This window comes from Callithrix jacchus, chromosome 6 (assembly GCF_049354715.1).
Source record: "Callithrix jacchus isolate 240 chromosome 6, calJac240_pri, whole genome shotgun sequence".
NCBI lineage: Eukaryota > Metazoa > Chordata > Mammalia > Primates > Cebidae > Callithrix > Callithrix jacchus.
Genome location: NC_133507.1, coordinates 10,135,963 through 10,155,568, shown reverse-complemented (window position 1 = coordinate 10,155,568; position 19,606 = coordinate 10,135,963). Strand labels below are relative to the sequence as shown.

The window sequence follows — 19,606 nt, the reverse complement described above, 5'->3', positions numbered from 1 at the left end:
CAACTCCCAGCCTGAAGCTCAAGATTCAACACTCAAAACTGACAAATGGGGCAGGTCTGCTGTTTATTTTTGCCTCTGGTCCTTTGGCCAGGCCACACACTGTTGGATTTGTGAATACATAGTTCTGTTCCTAACCAGTGTGTCCCAACCAGAAAGTCACTGTAATTTTTGGTTTTGTTCCCATACTCCCTCCAAATGTCATTAGTCATATCCTCCTTCCCATTTCTGCCTTGAATAGGCAGTCATTATGATGAAGCCAGGCTTGTTTCAGAATTCCATGAGAACCACAGTGTCAGGCTGTGACAACTCTGGGGCTGGAAATGGAAAAGGCTGTGATCTGGGGTTGGCTGGCACTGTCCCCGTGAGTCATTATGGAAACACTGTCCCCGGATGCTGCTGAGAGGACTGGGTTTCTGGTGAGTCCATCTGTCAGATGAGATCCTGACCCCCTGACATCTTAAAACGTTCCATAATTTGTGGAATGTTGGGCCTTCCGTCTAGTATCCTGGCTACATTAAAATTTGGGTTGTTTTATTCTATTTTTGGTTCCCTTGCAGTTTCCAGTGTGTTAAAAAACAAAATACAATTTTTTTCAGATTACAAAAATAATACATATTCATTGTACAGAAATTGAAAAAGGCAGAAAAACATACAGAAGAAAATTCTACCACCCAGAGATAAGGATTTTTTTAATGTGTTACATTTGCTTTCAGATGCTATTTAGATTATAGTTTATAAAATACTTTTGTAAGCTGTGTGCTTTTTAAATCTCTAACAGTATAGCTCACACAGTCTGCCTTACAGAAAGCATACATTTCCATCATCTTTTTATCTGGAGGAGACCTTATATAAATACAAGACCATCTAGTCTAACACGCTTTTTTTTTTTTTTTGAGACGGAGTTTTCGCTCTTGTTACCCAGGCTGGAGTGCAGTGGCGCGATCTCGGCTCACCGCAACCTCCGCCTCCTGGGTTCAGGCAATTCTCCTGCCTCAGCCTCCCGAGTAGCTGGGATTACAGGCACACGCCACCATGCCCAGCTAATTTTTTTGTATTTTTAGTAGAGACGGGGTTTCACCATGTTGACCAGGATGGTCTCGATCTGTTGACCTCGTGATTCACCCGCCTCGGCCTCCCAAAGTGCTGGAATTACAGGCTTGAGCCACCGCGCCCGGCCCTAACACGCTTTTTATAAAAATGAGGAAACTGTGATCCCAAGAAGGTAAGTAACTTGCTTAGGACTCCCCAGCGCATGAACCAGAGTCAGGAATGGGAGTCTGGACCTTTGTCTCAGCATCCTGCTGCCTCATGCCCTGCCCATGTCCTGTCAGTGTTCATCTTCAGACAAGAGCTGAAAGCACTGCAGCCTCTCTGCCTCTTGACCCGGAGGAAATGTGGATGAGTTCCCAGGCTTCCTGAATAGGACGTTTGTCCCCGCCTTAGACCGTGAGTTAGCCTTGAGTTAGGGAACTGTTTAACATCTTTGAAATTTTCATTCCCTAGGGGAAAGCTTAAAATGTGAGGAAAAACAAAAGGCTCTTTCCCATGCAAAAATTATTTTTGATTATCATTTGGAAAAGAAAAGTAGGCATTAGTAACAACTTAATGACTTCACGAATACACCTGCCTTTAAACTTAAGAATGGCTATTTAGTAAAGTTTATAAACTCTACTAAAGTGTGTACACAATAGGATGTGTATTTTGTAATATGTACATTTCCAAGAAATGTGAATTCACCCCAGAAAGTAAGGAGGCTGCGTAGTATGGTATGGTATGGTGTGGTAATGGTATGTTTGACATGACATGGTATGGTATGGTAATGGCATGGTATGATAATAGTATGATATAGCTTGGCATGGTATGGCATGGTATGATAATGGTATGGTATGATATATGGCATGATAATGGTATGCTATGGCATGGCATGTATGATATGGTATGGTAATGGCATGGGATAATAATGGCATGGTATGGCCCGGCATGGTATAGCATGGCATGATATGGTATGGTATGATTATGGTATGGATTGGCATGGTATGATATGGTATGGCTTGGCATGGTATGATATGGTATGGTATGATTATGGTATGATTGGCATGGTATGATATGGTATGGCTTGGCATGGTATGATATGGTATGGTATGGCGTGGTATGATATGGTATTGTATGATTATGGTATGGTATGACATGGTATGCTATGGTATGATATGGCATGGTAAGATATGGTATGATATGGCATGGCATGATATGGTATGGTATGATTATGGTATGGCTTGGCATGGTATGATATGGTATGGCTTGGCATGGTATGATATGGTATGGCTTTGCATAGTATGATATGGTATGGCATGCTATGGGATGGTAATGGTATGGTATGATATATGGCATGATAATGGTACGCTATGGCATGGCATGTATGATATGGTATGGTAATGGCATGGGATAATAATGGCATGGTATGGCCCGGCATGGTATAGCATGGCATGATATGGTATGGTATGATTACGGTATGGATTGGCATGGTATGATATGGTATGGCTTGGCATGGTATGATATGGTATGGTATGGCGTGGTATGATATGGTATTGTATGATTATGGTATGATATGGCATGGTATGATATGGCATGGTAAGATATGGTATGATATGGCATGGCATGATATGGTATGGTATGATTATGGTATGGCTTGGCATGGTATGATATGGTATGGTATGACATGGTATGATATGGTATTGTATGATTATGGTATGATATGGCATGCTATGCTATGGTACGATATGGCATGGTATGCTATGGTATGATATGGCATGGTATGATATGGTATGGCATGCTATGGGATGGTAATGTGGTATGGTGTATTGTGTAGTCTGGTGTAAAGTGTGGTGCTACATTGATAGTCTAGCATAGTATAATATAGTAAAATGAATGTACTTCAGATTTACGTGTTCTTGGATTTAAATCCTATCTCAGCACCAATCTAATCTAGCTGTGTAATCTTGGAAACTGAGCCTCTTTGAGCTTTATTTCATTATCTCTAAAATGAAGACAGTAATAGCAGTTAAATTCAAGGACAAAAAATAGGGTCAGAGTTCAAGTGGAACACGGTTGAGTAAACCAACATCTTTCACCTTGTCCTCCAGAGAATAACAGTAGTGACAGTTATCCCAAGATATAGGTACAATAAATAAAACAGGGCATTCCCATGTCCTTCTTAGAAGAAAGTAGAAAAAACATAAGAAATGAATTTATGAACTGGTGATTGTAATATTTCTGAATTACTGATTATAATACTTGCCTATTGCTCATCTGTATCACTGTGCCAAAGAGCTCTGATGAGAAGGAAAGGGATAAGACCTCTCCATAAGTATGGGTGCCAACTCCAAAAGAAGGAAACACTGAGAGGCACACCGCCACCCCAACTGGTGAATATTTCACTCTTTACGATCTTCTCATTCTATTATTTTTAATAAAATAAAAACAAAGTCTATAAAAATTATGAAATCAAATATTTCAGTTAAATTGAAATATTAGTAACATAATAATGTTTCAGAATACACAAGGATACGGACCACAGGATGTGTTAACTTCAAGGACAAAAAAATAGGGTCAGACTTCAAGTAGAACATGGTGGATTGAATCAACATCTTTTACCTTGTCCTCCAGAGAATCCTACAAAAGCACCAAGGAGAATGAAAAATGCCCTATGCACTCCATTTTCAGTGAACTCAAGATAGCTAGATATTATACGCAGACCCTAAAATATGGGCAAGGAATGTCAAAACAGCTGATATTAAGCAAAAACTATAAGAAGAATATAAAGAAAAAGGTTCAGAGCATAGCTAGGTGGCCCAGGGTGGGGCTGGGGGTAGCAGAGCTGAAAGTGCCGATAAAAATAGGTAAGAGGGTCTACTTGAAGTATAAATGTGCATCGCCTGTTTTCAGTTTAAAAAAAGCAAGAACCATAGTAAGCAAAGCTGGGCAGCACACACATTCTTGGACTTCATAGGGTACAAAAAAGCAGAAAAGGTGGGGTTGCTGAAAGAATCACAAAGATGCTGCATATTTGCAAGAAGCAGTGTGTCTCTGTGATAGAGCAGAGAAGAAAGTCTGTGAGTTGTGAAATGTAGAAGGTTAGACTGTCTTCAGTCTTCCTCTCCATGCCACCTCCCTGCCAGAAACCTCTTGATCCAGGGAAACCCAAGTCATTCAAAGATGAACAATTGTTAAAATGAACTACCACAACACAAATTTAAAGATACTGGGTTGGTTTTTTTTTTTTTTGTATCTTGCTGGAAAAATCAGCAAGATTTGCCAAGAAATGAAGAATACTTATCAGGAAAATATTGTCATCATGAAAACAACAAAATGTTGCCCAATATGTTGCTATGAAATTTAAAGATTATTGAAGAAATTGCCTCGGGAAGTAAAACTGCAAAGCAAAAATTAAAATTAAAAAATAAAAATATCAGCCGGGTGCGGTGGTCCCCATCTGTAATCCCAGCAGTTTGGGAGACTGAGGTGGGTGGATCACCTGAGGTCAGGAGTTTGAGACCAGACGTGATGAAACACTGTCTCTACTAAAAATACAAAAAAAAAAAAAAGTTGGTATGGTGGCCGGCGCCTGTAATCCCAGATACTTGGGAGGCTGAGACAGGGGAATTGCTTGAACCTGTGAGACAGAAGTTGCAGTGAGCTGAGATGGCACCATAGCACTCCAGTCTGGGGCCAAAACTCCATCTCAAAAAAAAAAAAAATCAGGGAAGACGTGATAGAATAACAGGAAGAAATAAATCATGTGTATAACTTGGGAAATAAATAGAATAACAGCAAAAGGGCCACAGAATTAAGACAAAATGGACAGGAACATAAAACAGAAGACACAGTAGTGACAGAGTAAAAATGAGAACAATGAACACATAAAATGGGCATAAAGAAAGTTTTCCAAAAGATGGAAGAGAAAATGTTAGACGTGGAAGACAAGCAAAAGCTATCCAACACACACAGACAAACTTCAGAAAACCAAGAGATGTTTGAACATAGCATCTACCTAACTATAGTTCTAAGGCTAAAACAGATGTGGGGATTGGCGTGTCAGATCAGAAAATGTGTCTCATAATCTGCTGAGATGTTAGAAACGATACAATTCCAGATTAGAAAAGAGAAGGGAGGAAAAGGCGGAAGGTGGAATATGCTTACTAATCGACTCCTTTGTAGCAGCACAAATGAAAGGATATCACTTAAGGCTGAATATCAAACAAAAGATTTACAGGCATATTAAATTGCACAAAGATAAACATAACAGAGACAACATTGACTAAAATTAGATGATCAATGAGAGGAAAAAGAGGGAAGGAGGAGGAAATATGCTAATTTTATTATTGCCCTTAATAGGGGCCTGATACAATCCAAAGTGGAGAACTAAGAGCATTATACGAAGTTATAATTACAAAGGTAAAATCAAACATGCAAACCTGCCTAAATTGCAGAAGAATCTTGCACACAAAGCGAGAGAATAAGGTGAGTAGTGAATGACTTCAATAGAGAAAGGAAGCATAATATAAAAAAATATGAAGTACTGAGATCACAGGTCTCTGTCACTATAAAGCAGCTTAACTTACCTATAAAAAAAGAGTTTCAGGCTGAATTACAAAATTAAACCCAACTCTTTTTGGTTTTTTTGAGACAGAGTCTCACTCTGTTGCCCAGCCTGGAGTGCAGTGGCCCAATCTAGGCTCACTGCAACCTCCGCCTCCTGGGTTCAAGCAATTCTCGTGCTTCAGCCTCTTGAATAGCTGGGATTACAGGGACACACCACCATGCCTGGCTAATTTCTTGTATTTTTAGTAGAGACAGGGTTTCGTCATGTTGCCCAGGCTGGTCTCAAACTCCTGAGCTCAGGCAATCCACCTGCCTCGGCCTCCCAAAGTGCTAGGATTATAGGCGTGAGCCACTGTGCCCAGCCCAATTCTATTTTTATGTACAGAAAGAGTGAGAGCAAAAAGTTAAAAGAGGGGCCGGGCGCGGTGGCTCATGCCTGTAATCCTAGCACTTTGGGAGGCCGAGGCAGGTGGATCACGAGGTCAAGAGATCGAGACCATCCTGGTCAACATGGTGAAACCCCGTCTCTACTCAAAATACAAAAAATTAGCGGGGCATGGTGGCGCGTGCCTGTAATCCCAGCTGCTCGGGAGACTGAGGCAGGAGAATTGCCTGAGCCCAGGAGGCGGAGGTTGCAGTGAGCCGAGATCGCACCATTGCACTCCAGCCTGGGTAACAAGAGCGAAACTCCGTCTCAAAACAAAAAAGTTAAAAGAGAAGTTTTCCAGCTGTCCTGTGATGGAGTCGCAAGCACAGACTTAATGTTCCACCATCAACAACTAGAAAACTGGACCACATATTTCAAACAATGGCGTTCTGATACCGGACACTGGACAGCACAGGCCTGTGATCCCTCAGAGAAGGAAAATAAATGAGGTGAGCCCGACGATTATCCCGCTCTGCCTGGAGACAGTTTCTAGACCACTGGGGCAAAGGAAGGGCATAGACCAAGCCCAGGAGCCTCATTGAGCTAAGGAGATAGTTTCAGTTAAGGACACTCTGATGAGAAATCTGAGAAAACAGCCACTCTCATACATTTCCAGTAGGAGTGTAAAGTGGTAAAAATCTTTATGGTGGCCAATTTGGCAATATCTGGCAGACTGACTTTTTGAGTTAGTAATCTCATGTGTGGGAATTTATCTTGCAGATATATGTGCACAGGTGGAAAACGATATATATACAAAGTTACAGCAGCATGGTAATATTATTTGTACAAGAAAAATTCTGGAAGAATACAAGTGCCTATTAATAGGAAGCTGGCTAAACAAAATACAACACATTGATACAATGGACTAGTGGGTATCAACAAGTGCCAATATATACAACAATCCTAATAAAATATTAGCACCTCAAATCCATTAGTTTATTAAATATATTACCCCTAAGGATAGAATTTGTTCCAATTAAAGGAGAAAAAAAGTGATTCTCCTGAGAGACACAGAGAATTCAGTTGACAAAATTCATGTACGTTCCAGCTAAAATCAGAAGGAAATTTTTCCTTCTAAAATCAGATGGAAAGTTTTACTAACTTGATTAAGAGTATGTGATCTTTACTAGTGCTTTTCTCCAATATTTCTAGTTTTCCTCTTCCCAAGCACAATACATGCTATAAGAAAGATTGACCATCCCTTGAAAAAAAAAATTGAATTAGGCTCCTGTTTTGCACTACAGTTAAGGCTGAGGCAGGGGAGTCGCTTGAACCCGGGAGGCGGAGGTGGCAGTGTGTCTAGATCATGCCACTGTGCTCCAGTGTGGGTGACAGAGTGAGACAAAACTAGTAAATAGTGGGGGGATAATGCAGAAAAATATGTTTATAACTTCTGATGGTATTGTCAAGCAAGATTCATACTCAACAATCCACACCAAAAATGATTAATATAGTTGCCTGCATAAAAATGTATTCCTCTGTACCAAAAGAGAATGTATTCAAAAGTTAAAATGTAAGAGCAGACTGTGGGGGTGCGGAGGGGAGGAGTGGAGAGAGAATGGGGGAGTGAGGAGATCATTGGTCAAAGATTACAAGATTTCCATTGGACAGGCTAAATGCCTTTTGGAGATCTATCACAGAGCTGATAAGAATGTACCGCATGTTCCAAAATTGCTCCATTTTAAATGTCTCATCACAAAAAATGGTAAGTGAGGTGATATGCTGATTAGCTTGATTTAATCATTCCACATTGTATACTTATATCAAAACATGACATTGTACCCCATACGTATATCTACGATCCATCAATTAAAAATAATATTAAAAATAGCATAGACAGAAATATTTTTGACCCTGACTGAAAACAAATAAAACCGAGAATTTGTTAATATTGCAGGGTTGGTGAAAATAAGGCAAAACAGTTACTTTTTCACTGTTGGTAGAGAAAGTACTGCAGCCTAGACCGACCCTATCTGATGGAACTTTCTTTGATAATAGAAATTCTCTCTGTGTACTCCTGAACAGAACGGCAGCTAGCCACACGTGGCTAGTGAGTACTTGAAATATAGCCAGTGTGACTGAGGAACTGAATTTTAAATTTTACTTCATTAATTCAAATTTAGATAGACAAGCTGGGTGCGGTGGCTCATGCCTGTAATCTCAGCACTTTGGGAGGCTGAGGCTGGCGGATCACCTTAGGTCAGGAGTTCAAGACCAACTTCGTCAATATGGTGAATCCCGTCTCTACTAAAAATACAAAAATTAGCCAGGCGTGGTGGTGCCCACCTGTAATCCAAGCTAATCAGGATGCTGAGGCAGGAGAATCACTTGAACCTGGGAGGCAGAGGCTGTGGTGAGCCAGGATCACACCACTGCACTCCAGCCTGGGCGTTAGAGGGAGAGAGGAAGACTGTCTCAAAAACAAAACGAACAATTTTAGAAGTCCCAATACCCACCTAGGTTGACATTTACTTTCTCCATCCCACCATTCTTTAAAAAGTTTATTATTTTGATTATGAAGTTTCTAAGATACAGAAAACTACAGAAAATAATATCACATACATCTACAGAGCCTCTACTTCCCAGAAGTAACAGATGTTGATCTTTTGCTGTTTCTTCCAGATCTTTGTGTGTGTGTATTCAAGTAAGCAGAAACAGCTGAGCCCCTCCCCTCTGTTCCTCTTTCCTCTCTTTTTCCTTTGCACTTTAGGGAACTTCTCTCTCCTGAAGTTAGTATTTGCCATCTGACTTTTACTCTAAACGGATCTGTTAAGTAATATAGAGTCCCAATTTGATTATTTAAACTATTAATTAAAAGTTGAAATAACATACAATTCTGATGTCCAATTTTTTAAAAATGTCTTTAGTAAGCAAAGAAAAAAAACTTCTTGAATCAAAGAAATGTCCATTCAAGGGGGATTTGGTGGGACACAGGGGTCTTATTCACGTGGAGGATAGTTTCTGCCTTGCACTTTCTGTAGAAATAACTGCTGGACCATAGCCATCTACCAACTCATCTCAAAATTTTAAGCCCAGGCATCATCTACCACACAACCCACAACATATGCTCCATGGAATGTCTGACAGCTGAGTGATCAAGGTATCCACTTCTGGCCTACAGCATTTATGGGTGGACCTGCTAGTGGCTGCTGGCCTGCTCGCCTGAGGCTAGGGACAGCTGTGACCTATAGGTGAGGCCCCTGTGGTTATCCAAATCCCTTCTTGCCCTTTGGATAGCTGGCCCTGGGTTCTTTTTTGTGACATACCCTGGGGTTTGTAGCGGCTATGCTGGCACCTGTTGGGCCAAGGACCGGGCTGTTGCATGTCACCTGACATTAGACATGATGAGTTGCCTAGGTCCTAACACTTCTTCTAGAATAAGGATTTCTGTCTCCCTGGAGTGGCTCTTCTGATTCAGCCATTACCTCCAGCTCCTATAGAGACTCCTCTAGGGCTTGTGAATGCCCTGGCTGCCGCACAAGATCTGATCGTTGCCTTAATAAGCATTTTTTGGGGAGCTCCTTGTACAAGCCTTGCAGTAGTTTCATGAGAATTGCATGAAAGTGATGAGACTTGTTCATGGGTTAGACGTAGAGAAAAGAAAGGGAAGAATCAGTCTAATGGCCGTGTTTCCAGATTGAGCAACTAGCTGAATAGTTTGCTGCTTCCTGAGACGTGGAAGCCTGGGGAGAAGGGGCAGGGTTGGTTTAAGAGGTAAAATCAAGTTAAGATTTCAACATATTAAGACTGAGAAAAGGCTGAGGTACAAAATGTTCACACTGAGCAAGAGGGCAGCAAGCTTACTAAGGAAATGTAGTCAGATTGCCACAGGCATTGGGTGCCCATTTCAAATTTCTTTCTTTTCTTTCTTTCTTTCTTTCTTTCTTTCTTTCTTTCTTTCTTTCTTTCTTTCTTTCTTTCTTTCTTTCCTCTCTCTTTCTTTTTCTTTCTTTCTTTTTTGAGATGGAGTCTTGCTCTGTCACCCAGGCTGGAGTGCAGTGGCACGATCTTGGTTCATTGCAACCTCTGCCTCCCAGGTACAAGCAATTCCCTCACCTCAGCCTCCCGAATAGCTGAAATTATAGGCATACACCACCACACTGGCTAATTCTTGTATTTTTGGTAGAGACAAGGTTTTACCATGTTGGCCAATCTGGTCTCGAAGTCCTGACCTCAAATGATCTGCCCGCCTCGGCTTCCCAAAGGGCTGGGATTACAGATTACAGGCATGAGCCACTGTCCCTGGCCCCATTTAAGGTTTAAAATCATGAATTAAATGCCAAACTGTGTCCAGCCATGTTCAGCTACTTAGGTGCAGTCCTCAAAAGGGCAGATGGAGAGTTCATCATGTTAGGGTGCTGCCAGCTCATTATTTTGAAAGCAGAGAAGGGCAAGGGAATGGAGGCTATTTGCAGGGTGCGGCTACAGTGATTGTGGTGGAGACTGCAATGCATCCACCCAAGTCATTTTCCTCTCCTTCCTTCCTACATTTCCCTGATTTTCTTGCAGGTAGGCGTGGCCACAGGACTGGTGCTAGCCAGTGGAATGGGAACAGAAGTCCTGAGGGCCACTCCTAAAACCTTCCAGATGTGACCTTCCGTGCTCTTATCCCCGTTGAGCTAACTCTTTTGGTGATCTCAGAGGGAACCATAGAAGCTGCTGTTAAAGATGGCACAGTTCCAGTCAGTTTGTGTTTCTGAGGCCTGTGTGAGGCCACTCCTCTACCATACTCGTATCCACCTTACCCTGACACTAGGAGCTAGATTAAGTGAGCTAGAAATTAATTCCTCCCATCTTGCGCCATTGCACATTTGGTATATTTGTTACTAAAACCAAGCCTGCCCCAACTAGTATAGTGACAGGTCATGTCAGAGCGTGAAGGAGTGGAAACTAATGAATCAGAGGGCCACATGGGGGCCCATCTCTTCTACTGAAACCTAGAGAAACTAGGGCAGTGGTTCTCAACCCTGGCTGCACATTAAAATCACCTGAGGACCCTTAAAAACCCCTGAGGCTGGCTGGGCATGGTGGCTCACGCCTGTAATCCCAGCACTTTGGGAGGCCAAGGTGGGCAGATCACAAGGTCAAGAGATCAAGACTATCCTGGCCAACATGGTAAAACCCCATCTCTACTAAAAATATAAAAATTAGCTGGGCATGGTGGTGCAGGCCTGTAGTCACAGCTACTGGGGAGGCTGAGGAGGAGAATGCTTGAACCCGGGAAGTGGAGGTTGCAGTGGGTTGAGATCATGCCACTGCACTCCAGCCTGGCAACAGAGCGAGACTCCATCTCAAAAAACAAAACAACAACAAAAACACCCTGAGGCCCAGGCTGCACCAAGACCAATTAAATCAGAAGATCCAGGGAAAGGGTGAGCCCCTGGTATTTTTAAAAGCTCCCTAATTGATTCCAAGGCACTGCCAAAATAGAGAGCTGCAAAACTAGGATGAATACCTAGGGAACCGGATTCATCGATCTTTGTCCAGTGGGGTTTTACAGTCATTTTATAATGAATAGGGCACTTGTAGGAGCCTCATAGCTGAGTAGGGGAACTCTGCATCCAAGCCTTAGCCAACGCCAACAAGGGGGTGACCATGCTTAAGATCCAGAGCTAAGTGGAGATCTCAGGGGATGCCAATTGGTTACAGAGAATGACTGTGAACCATCATCCCCCTCCCTCCACTCCAGTACAGGTCAGGAGCAGACCAAACAGGGGAGGATTTTTTTTTTTTTTTAATGGAGACAAAGTCTCTCTCTGTGCCCCAGGCTGGAGTGCAGTGGTGTGACCTCAGCTCACCACAGCTTCCACCTCCCAGGTTCAAGCTATTTTCCTGCCTTGGCCTCCCAAGTAGCTGGGATTACAGGCGCCCGCCACCACACCCAGCTAAATTTTGTGTTTTTAGTGCAGATGGCGTTTCACCATGTTAGCCAGGCTGGTCTTGAACTCCTGACCTCAAGTGATCCGCCTGCCTTGGCCTCCCAAAGTACAGGGATTACAGGCGTGACCCACCGTGTCTGGCCAGATTCTTGAATTAGATGAGATTCAATTTGCAATGACCCACTTTGCCCCCAGTTTGCTGAGATTTACATTATCTGCTCTCAGGAGGAATAAAAACATCACACTGAGACATTGGGTTGCATGACTTGAGAAATAGGTACGTGCTCACCTGCATTTTAATCATGAGCATTTTGTTTTGTTTTACTTATTTTTTTCAATTTAAAAGCAGACACTGTTTAATAACTGGCCAGAATAGAAAAAATCCTGGTGGCCATCTTAGTTCATCCATGTAAGAAACCTGTTGATCTGGTCTTCCCTGTTGCCAGCATCTCCACCTTCTACAAAAATGGGTGGTCTTTTTCTTTATTTTACCTCATGGAGAGGATAATTCGAAGAGCCACAGGAAGTTATTAGCTTCTTTGAAGTGTTTTTTGACAGTATAGATCTCATGAATCAGATCCTCCCTGCAGGTGATGCGGTATTTACCAAGAGATCCAGCAATCAACATGTTATCTGCCAAGGCAATTTGCTTATTGATTTTGCCGTAACTGTGCTTGTAGATGAGTTGGTTTAGTGACTTCAGGCTTGGCTACCCCCATGCAGTATGTGGTTCTACAGTCCTCAGCATGTTAATTGAAGCCTTGCTGTGCTTAACAAAGGTTCCATTCAAAATTTGCCAAAGGCAAAGAAGCTACAACACCTTTCAGACCTTTGGGCTCACTCACACCCACTGATACCTCTGAACCTGATGACAAACACCAGTTTGAGTTCTGCAGATACTTAGAAGTCGCCGGCTTGTTTTGCCATCCAAGCCATTCAAGTTTCAGTTCTGTACATCTGTCTGTGTTTCCTGTGACAGTGCTTCGCTTTTTCATAGATAAGTTCCCTCCTTGCCTTTCAAAGCATCTTTAGGGGAAACTTCTTTCTCAGGGACTTGATCTTCTGCTCTGCAAAATTCCTTGGCTTTTTTTTTTTTTTTTTTTTTTTGAGACGGAGTTTCACTCTTGTTACCCAGGCTGGAGTGCAATGGCGCAATCTCGGCTCACCACAACCTCCGCCTCCTGGGTTCGGGCAATTCTCCTGTCTCAGCCTCCCGAGTAGCTGGGATTACAGGCACGCGCCACCATGCTCAGCTAAATTTTTGTATTTTTAGTAGAGACGGGGTTTCACTATGTTGACCAGGATGGTCTCGATCCTTTGACCTCGTGATCCACCTGCCTCAGCCTCCCAAAGTGCTGGGATTACAGGCTTGAGCCACCGCGCCCGGCCCTCCTTGGCTTTTTCTTAAGGGTTTTGGGCACAGCAGGAACCTTCTTCTCTTTGATACCCCCAAGATTCCAGTAGACAAGAGCACATTAAAAAAATTTTTTTTCAAGGTAAAAGCAGCCTCTGTTGTCATCTCTATGATTCACTATAATGGTGGTGATTTCAGGCTCTGATCCATCCTCAAGAAAGAGATTTTTGTGGCAGTTGGTCCCCAAACCACTGGTCCAGTTCTGCCCTGATCCTTTCTTGGATGTTACCCAGATTTTTGGCCCTGGTTAGCTAGCTTGCAGTCAGAATTCAGTGCAAACTCATCCCGCAGCTGGCAGATAACTCAAGAGGTCTATGCCTGTGTCCATGTCTGAGTCATCTTTTTTTTTTTTTGAGATCGCAGCTCACTGCAACCTCCGCCTCCTGGGTTCAAGCGATTTGCCTGCCTCAGTCTTCCGAGTTGCTGGGACAACAGGTGCACGCCGCCACGTCTGGTAAATTTTTTGTTGTTGTTGTATTTTAGTACAGACGGGGTGTGGTGGTATATGCCTGTAATTCCAGCTACTTGGGAGGTACGCAACACTACACCCAGCTAACTTTTATATTTTTAGTAGAGACAAGGTTTCACCATGTTGGCCAGGATGGTCTCGCTCTCTTGACCTAGTAATCCACCTGCCTCGGCCTCCCAAAGTGCTGGGATTACAGGCATGAGCCACTGCGCCCGACACGAATCATCTTTATTTCCTTCACTGAACTAAACACAAATGCTTTTTGCTTATTGTAGACATTCAGAATTACCAACAGATTAAAGGATAATGGAAACCATAATGATAATAATAACAACAAGACTTGCTCCACTCATTCAATGGCATTGTTCATACTTGAGGGCTCCTCTAGCTGCCATTTTTACTTTAAATAAATTTGGTTATAACTTTAAAGAAGAGTTTCTAACTGTCTCCTTAATTTCTTAGTCTTTTACATAGTCTTTTTTACATGCTGATGTTTTCTAAATTTTCTTTTATAATATGTATGTGTTTGTATTTGTATTTGTATAAGTAAAAAGGAACATAACGAAAAACAATTCAGGCCAGGTGTGGTGGCTCACGTCTGTAATCTTAGCACTTTGGGAGGCCGAGACAGGCGGATCACCTGAGGTCAGGAGTTCGAGACCAGCCTGTACAACATGGCAAAACCCCATCTCTACTAAAAATTCAAAAATTACCCGGATGTGGTGGTGCACACCTATAATCCAAGCTACTCAGAAGGCAAAGGCAGGAGAATCACCTGAACCCGGGAGGCGGAGGTTGCAGTGAGCTGAAATTGCGTCACTGCACTCTGGCCTGGGTGACAGAACAAGACTCTGTCTCAAAAAAAAAAAAAAATTTCAAATAGTCCATACTCTTACCACCCTGATAATACCTGTCAAAAACGTTTAAAAGTGCATGCAAATGTACATGGTTAGAATGTTTAAACAGCATGTGAGAGTATGAGATGCCACAAGAAAGCTGCCTGGGACACTCACCTTTACTCTGCCCTCAGCTCTTTTCCCCATAGCAATGATATAAGTGACTATTATTCCTTTCAGAAAGTGAAATGTCTATGTCAAGATGCAATTGAATATATATATATATATGTACATAGATTGACAGATATAGACAAAGACATATACAGATAGATGTTCGTAATTTACATAGAAAGAAGCCTATCATTCACAGTGTTCTCTAACTTGCTTTTTTCAAAGATCGTATCTTAGAGATTATTTCATATCAACATACATGGACTAACTTTATTTTTTTTTAACAGTAGCAGAATATTCTATAGAGTGACTACAATATAATTTATAAAACAGTTTTCTCATGGACTTTAAAAAGTTTTCAGATTCTTGCCATTATGAACAATGCTGCAACCAATATCCTTGTAGCCCTGTCTTGGCAAAGTTTTGTGGGTAAATTTTTATACATTAAACTTGAATTTGTGTTTAAAATATCGCAAGGGCTATAATATGATTTGAATAATAAAAACTGCACATTCTGGCCATCAGAGAGGTGTAGCACTGAGATTAACTGTCGTGAGAGGAAGAGAAGAGTGACTGGCCTTTCTGCATCTCCAACTTCTAGAGCCAACATGAGCAGAGGCAATCAGTCAGAGAAAGCTACCCACTTTACTCTTAAAGTCAACACTCAACACATCAGTGATGTCTCTGTCCCTGGGTGACCAGAAACGGCCCAGGAACTTCTGAATTCCAAGCAGTTCTTCTCAACCTCAAGCTCACTCACTGCATCTGCCATTTTTCTGAGCAAGGAGGGGATCAAGGCAAAAGAAGATGAAGGAATGGCGGTTGTGGAACCTGCTGCTGCCTCATACCCAGCCGGATAGAGCCTGAGAATGCATACTGAAAAACTGCTTAGCATTTACTCTTTAACAGAATATGTAGAATATAAACACATGTGAAATTCTCACCAAGCCAAAAGTGTCTTCCAGTTTCCCTTCTTGGAGGAAGAGATTTGTTTAGGAGAATGATTTTTCATCCTTGGCACTGTTGACGCATTGTACTGGATGATTCTTTGTTGTCCATGGGGAAGCGCTGTTCTGTGCACAGAAGAATGTTTAGCAGCATCTCTGGCCTCTGTACACTAGCACCCACTCCCTCCTCACCCGCAGTGGTCTCTAGACATTACCAGATGTCGCTCTTGTTGAAAACCACTGGTCATAGACTGGACTGGGAAAATGTGGCACATATACACCATGGAATATTATGCAGCAATCAGAAATGATGAGTTCGTGTCGTTTGTAGGGACATGGATGAATCTGGAGAACATCATTCTCAGCAAACTGACACAAGAACAGAAAATGAAATACCGCATATTCTCACTCATAGGCGGGTGATGAACAATGAGAACACATGGACACAGGGAGGGGAGTACTAAACACTGGGGTCTATTGGGGGGAAAAGGGGAGGGCCAGCGGGAGGGGGAGCTGGGGAGGGATAGCCTGGGGAGAAATGCCCAATGTGAGTGAAGGGGAGAAAGGAAGCAAAACACACTGCCATGTGTGTACCTATGCAACTGTCTTGCATGTTCTGCACAGGTACCCCAAAACCTAAAATGCAATAAAAAATTTAAAAAAAAGAAAAGGAAACCACTGGTCCAGGAGCACATACACACATACGCACACATATTCGTGTCATATTTATAGTAGCTGAATACTATTCTCTTATATGATTATACTATAAATCATTAACCCAAGCTCACTTTGATAGACACTTACTTCTTTTTTGAATTATTTTGTATTCTAAACAATTCTACAAGCAATATATTCTGCAAGGGACAATTCTTAGATGTGGAATTGCTGGGTCAAGGCTATGCACATTTGACATTGTGATAGATATTAACCAAATTGCCTTCCAAGGAGAATGCACCAGTGTTCACTCGCTAACAGTGTATGAGGATGCCTCTTTCTATATGCCCTTGCCAACTCAGCATGTTAACAAACCTTTTCAAGGTTTTTTAATCTGTAAGGTGAAAAATGGGGTTTTTCTGTCACAGCTCTGCTGCTGTGTTCAGTTCTAGAACCGGTATTCTAAAGAGAAGTTGCTCAAAAATGCACTCTTGTATAGATCCAAAGACCAGGACAGAGAGTTCTGGAGAATTCTGATAAAGCGCTCTGGTTTCTTTTTTCTTTTTTTAGGTTAAGCCAAATTCAACTTATCTCAGCTGCTGGAAATTGCAAATGATTCTCAAGGAGAGACCCAGCCCCTTGAAACTGTGTGCTTAATCCACACAACATGCCAGAGCATGATTTCTGGAGAGGCTTTTTGCATTCCTGTAGATCCATATATGATAAATACTTTTATCATTTTCTGTGGCGTTCACCGTCATGGTGCTGAGAGGTGCTGTCTGCTTTCATCTGTGTGCTGAATTACAGACATATATGATCAAATAAAGTCAAGACAAGAATCAAGCCTCATAAAAATCTTGCCTACAGCATGTACCCAAAAAAGTCAGCCGTGCCAAGGCTATGCAGGCCAAGTGAAGCCAGAATTGTGCAATTACCCAGAAGAGGTTGAAATTTCTGACAAAAACAGGGACCTCATTGAAAATGTAAGCATAAAATGAATCCTCATTAAAAGGGGGAAAAAAAGCTGCTTCAATACTTTGCTAATGTGAACACTGAAAATCGTGGTTGCTGACCTCCAGCATGTGCTTCATCTGTGAAGCCCAGGGTGAAATAGATTTTCCATTCCGGTTTTCTAGGTTGGTCACTTTGGCTCTGACTTAAACCAAGTTTTTGAATCAGACCAGAGTGTTCCACACTTTGTCGTTGCCTGATTGAAGACAAAGTTCTATTCTTTCACTCAGCGCTCACGTATGGGAAGCCTACTATGTGTCAGGTCCTCAGCTAGGGGACCTTCTCCTCTGGGGAAGGTACTAATGAGGAAGACGCCATGGCTGCTGGCCTGACCTTGCGTCAGAGAAGATCTGAGAAGAGAGGCTGGGGACCAGCAGAATAGAGGAGCTTTGCGGGTGTGTGCGGCGGTCCCCACACCATCAGCAGGAGCCCTTGGGGTTTATCAGTCCAGTCCGGCCTGAAATTAACTGACCAGTGCAAAGGGCTTTTGGCTACTGTCAGGGAAGTAGATTGTGAGTTCTGATCACCTCTTGTTCACTCTCTTGGTGAAGGAGGGATCCCTTGCTCTAATTAATGTGAGATGGCCAAACACAAGATACTTCACACCGGGGAGGTGAGGTTGGCATCAGTTTAATAGTCACATATCCTCACAGCCTTGGGGAGGAGGATACTGTGTACCATGTGGGGCCACATGGGGGTTACGCTTGGGGCTGAGGGAACCAGCAGGGGCTGTGGGAATCAGGCCTTGTAGCAACAAGAGGGTGAGGTGTCCCCAGGTTCCTGCAGGAGGATGTCATTGGCTTGTTTTGATAATTTTACAGGCTGGCAGTGACAGGGAACCTATTAAATTTAGGTCTGGATGGTGTGCCGCTGGTCTGGCTGATAGGGGAACTAGCTGGGTGAGGAATCTTTCCCACTGAGGAGGGGGCATATCTGGAGAGTGAGAGCAAAGGGTACTCGGGGTGAGGCCTTTGGGATCTCATGAGGGTCGAAGAGGGTCAAGGCAGCAGCCCATGACATTTCAGGCCTTACAATATAATCCGTTACATTTCTTATTGACAATTTTCCTTCTCTATCTCTTCCAATAGTAGCCCAGGATTATCTTTGAGGATATGGACCAAATTTCTGCCCACTTCAGCCTGAACACAAGCATACAACCAATACTTGCTGAACAACTGTTGTGATCTTTTCTTTTTGACTGTCTGACACACAGGCCCTCTTCTTCTGATAATAGCATCTCAATTTGGGATAAATAGCTCTCCTCACTCTCAGTCCATGTGCCCCTGAGGTTTTGATGAGTTTGAGTACCCTTCCAGGACTCCAGGGGTGGGTGAGTCACCCAGACATGACCAATCAGAGCACTCTATCACCCTGGCCCTGGTGATTGGTTGAGAGAGACATGTGACCTGGGCCAGGCTCAACTCTGGGACTTTGCTAATGAGAATGTAAAAGAAAGCTCTTTTTTGAGGGAGATCACAAAGCTGGAAACTCTAAGATCAGAGTTGTTGCGGGACCAGATGTAAAGGCCACACAGAGGGGCACAGAATGTGGTGGTGTATGGGGGGCAGGATCTGAATGGATGATGGTTGTATGCTTGTGTTCAGGCTGAAGTTGGCAGAAATTTGGTCCATATCCTCAAAGATAATCCTGGGCTACTATTGGAAGAGATAGAGAAGGAAAATTGGAAATGATGTCATTTCCACTTCTAACTCAGCAGTGCTGGGACTGGAAATATCCCTGAACCTTTCAGTCAAACAAATTAATACGTTCTTTCTTTTTTTACTTTCGGGCTTAAGTTGGTTTGACTTGGGATCCTGTTACTTGCGGCTAAAAAACTAATAGCCAGGGCCAGGCACAGTGGCTCATGCCCACAATCCTAGTACTTTGGGAGGCTGAGGTGGGTGGATCACTTGAGGTCGGGAGTTTGAGACCAGCCTGGCCAAGATGGTGAAACCCCATCTCTATCAAAAATTCAAAAATTGGCCGGGTGTGGTGATGCGCACCTGTAATCCCAGCTTCTAGGAAGGCTGAGGCAGGAGAATCACTTGAACCCAGGAGGCGGAGGATGCCATGAGCTGAGATGGAGCCACTGCACTCCAGCCTCGCAGATAGAGTAACACTCCATCCCCCCATAAAAAAACAAAAGCAGGCCGGGCGCGGTGGCTCAAGCCTGTAATCCCAGCACTTTGGGAGGCCGAGG

General features: G+C 42.8%; 1 long non-coding RNA gene across 2 annotated transcripts; it reads left to right on the top strand.

The window, feature by feature from the left end:
• The first annotated feature begins 301 nt into the window (after positions 1-301).
• LOC128932505 (uncharacterized) lies at positions 302-17,372 on the top strand. 2 transcript variants are annotated; one of them, XR_008482409.2, is made up of 3 exons: positions 302-416; positions 13,675-13,772; positions 16,966-17,372. It is a non-coding gene; the product is annotated as an uncharacterized LOC128932505 (long non-coding RNA). The 2 variants fall into 2 exon arrangements; XR_008482410.2 differs by lacking the exon at positions 16,966-17,372 and adding an exon at positions 14,063-14,179.
• The last annotated feature ends 2,234 nt before the right edge of the window (positions 17,373-19,606 follow it).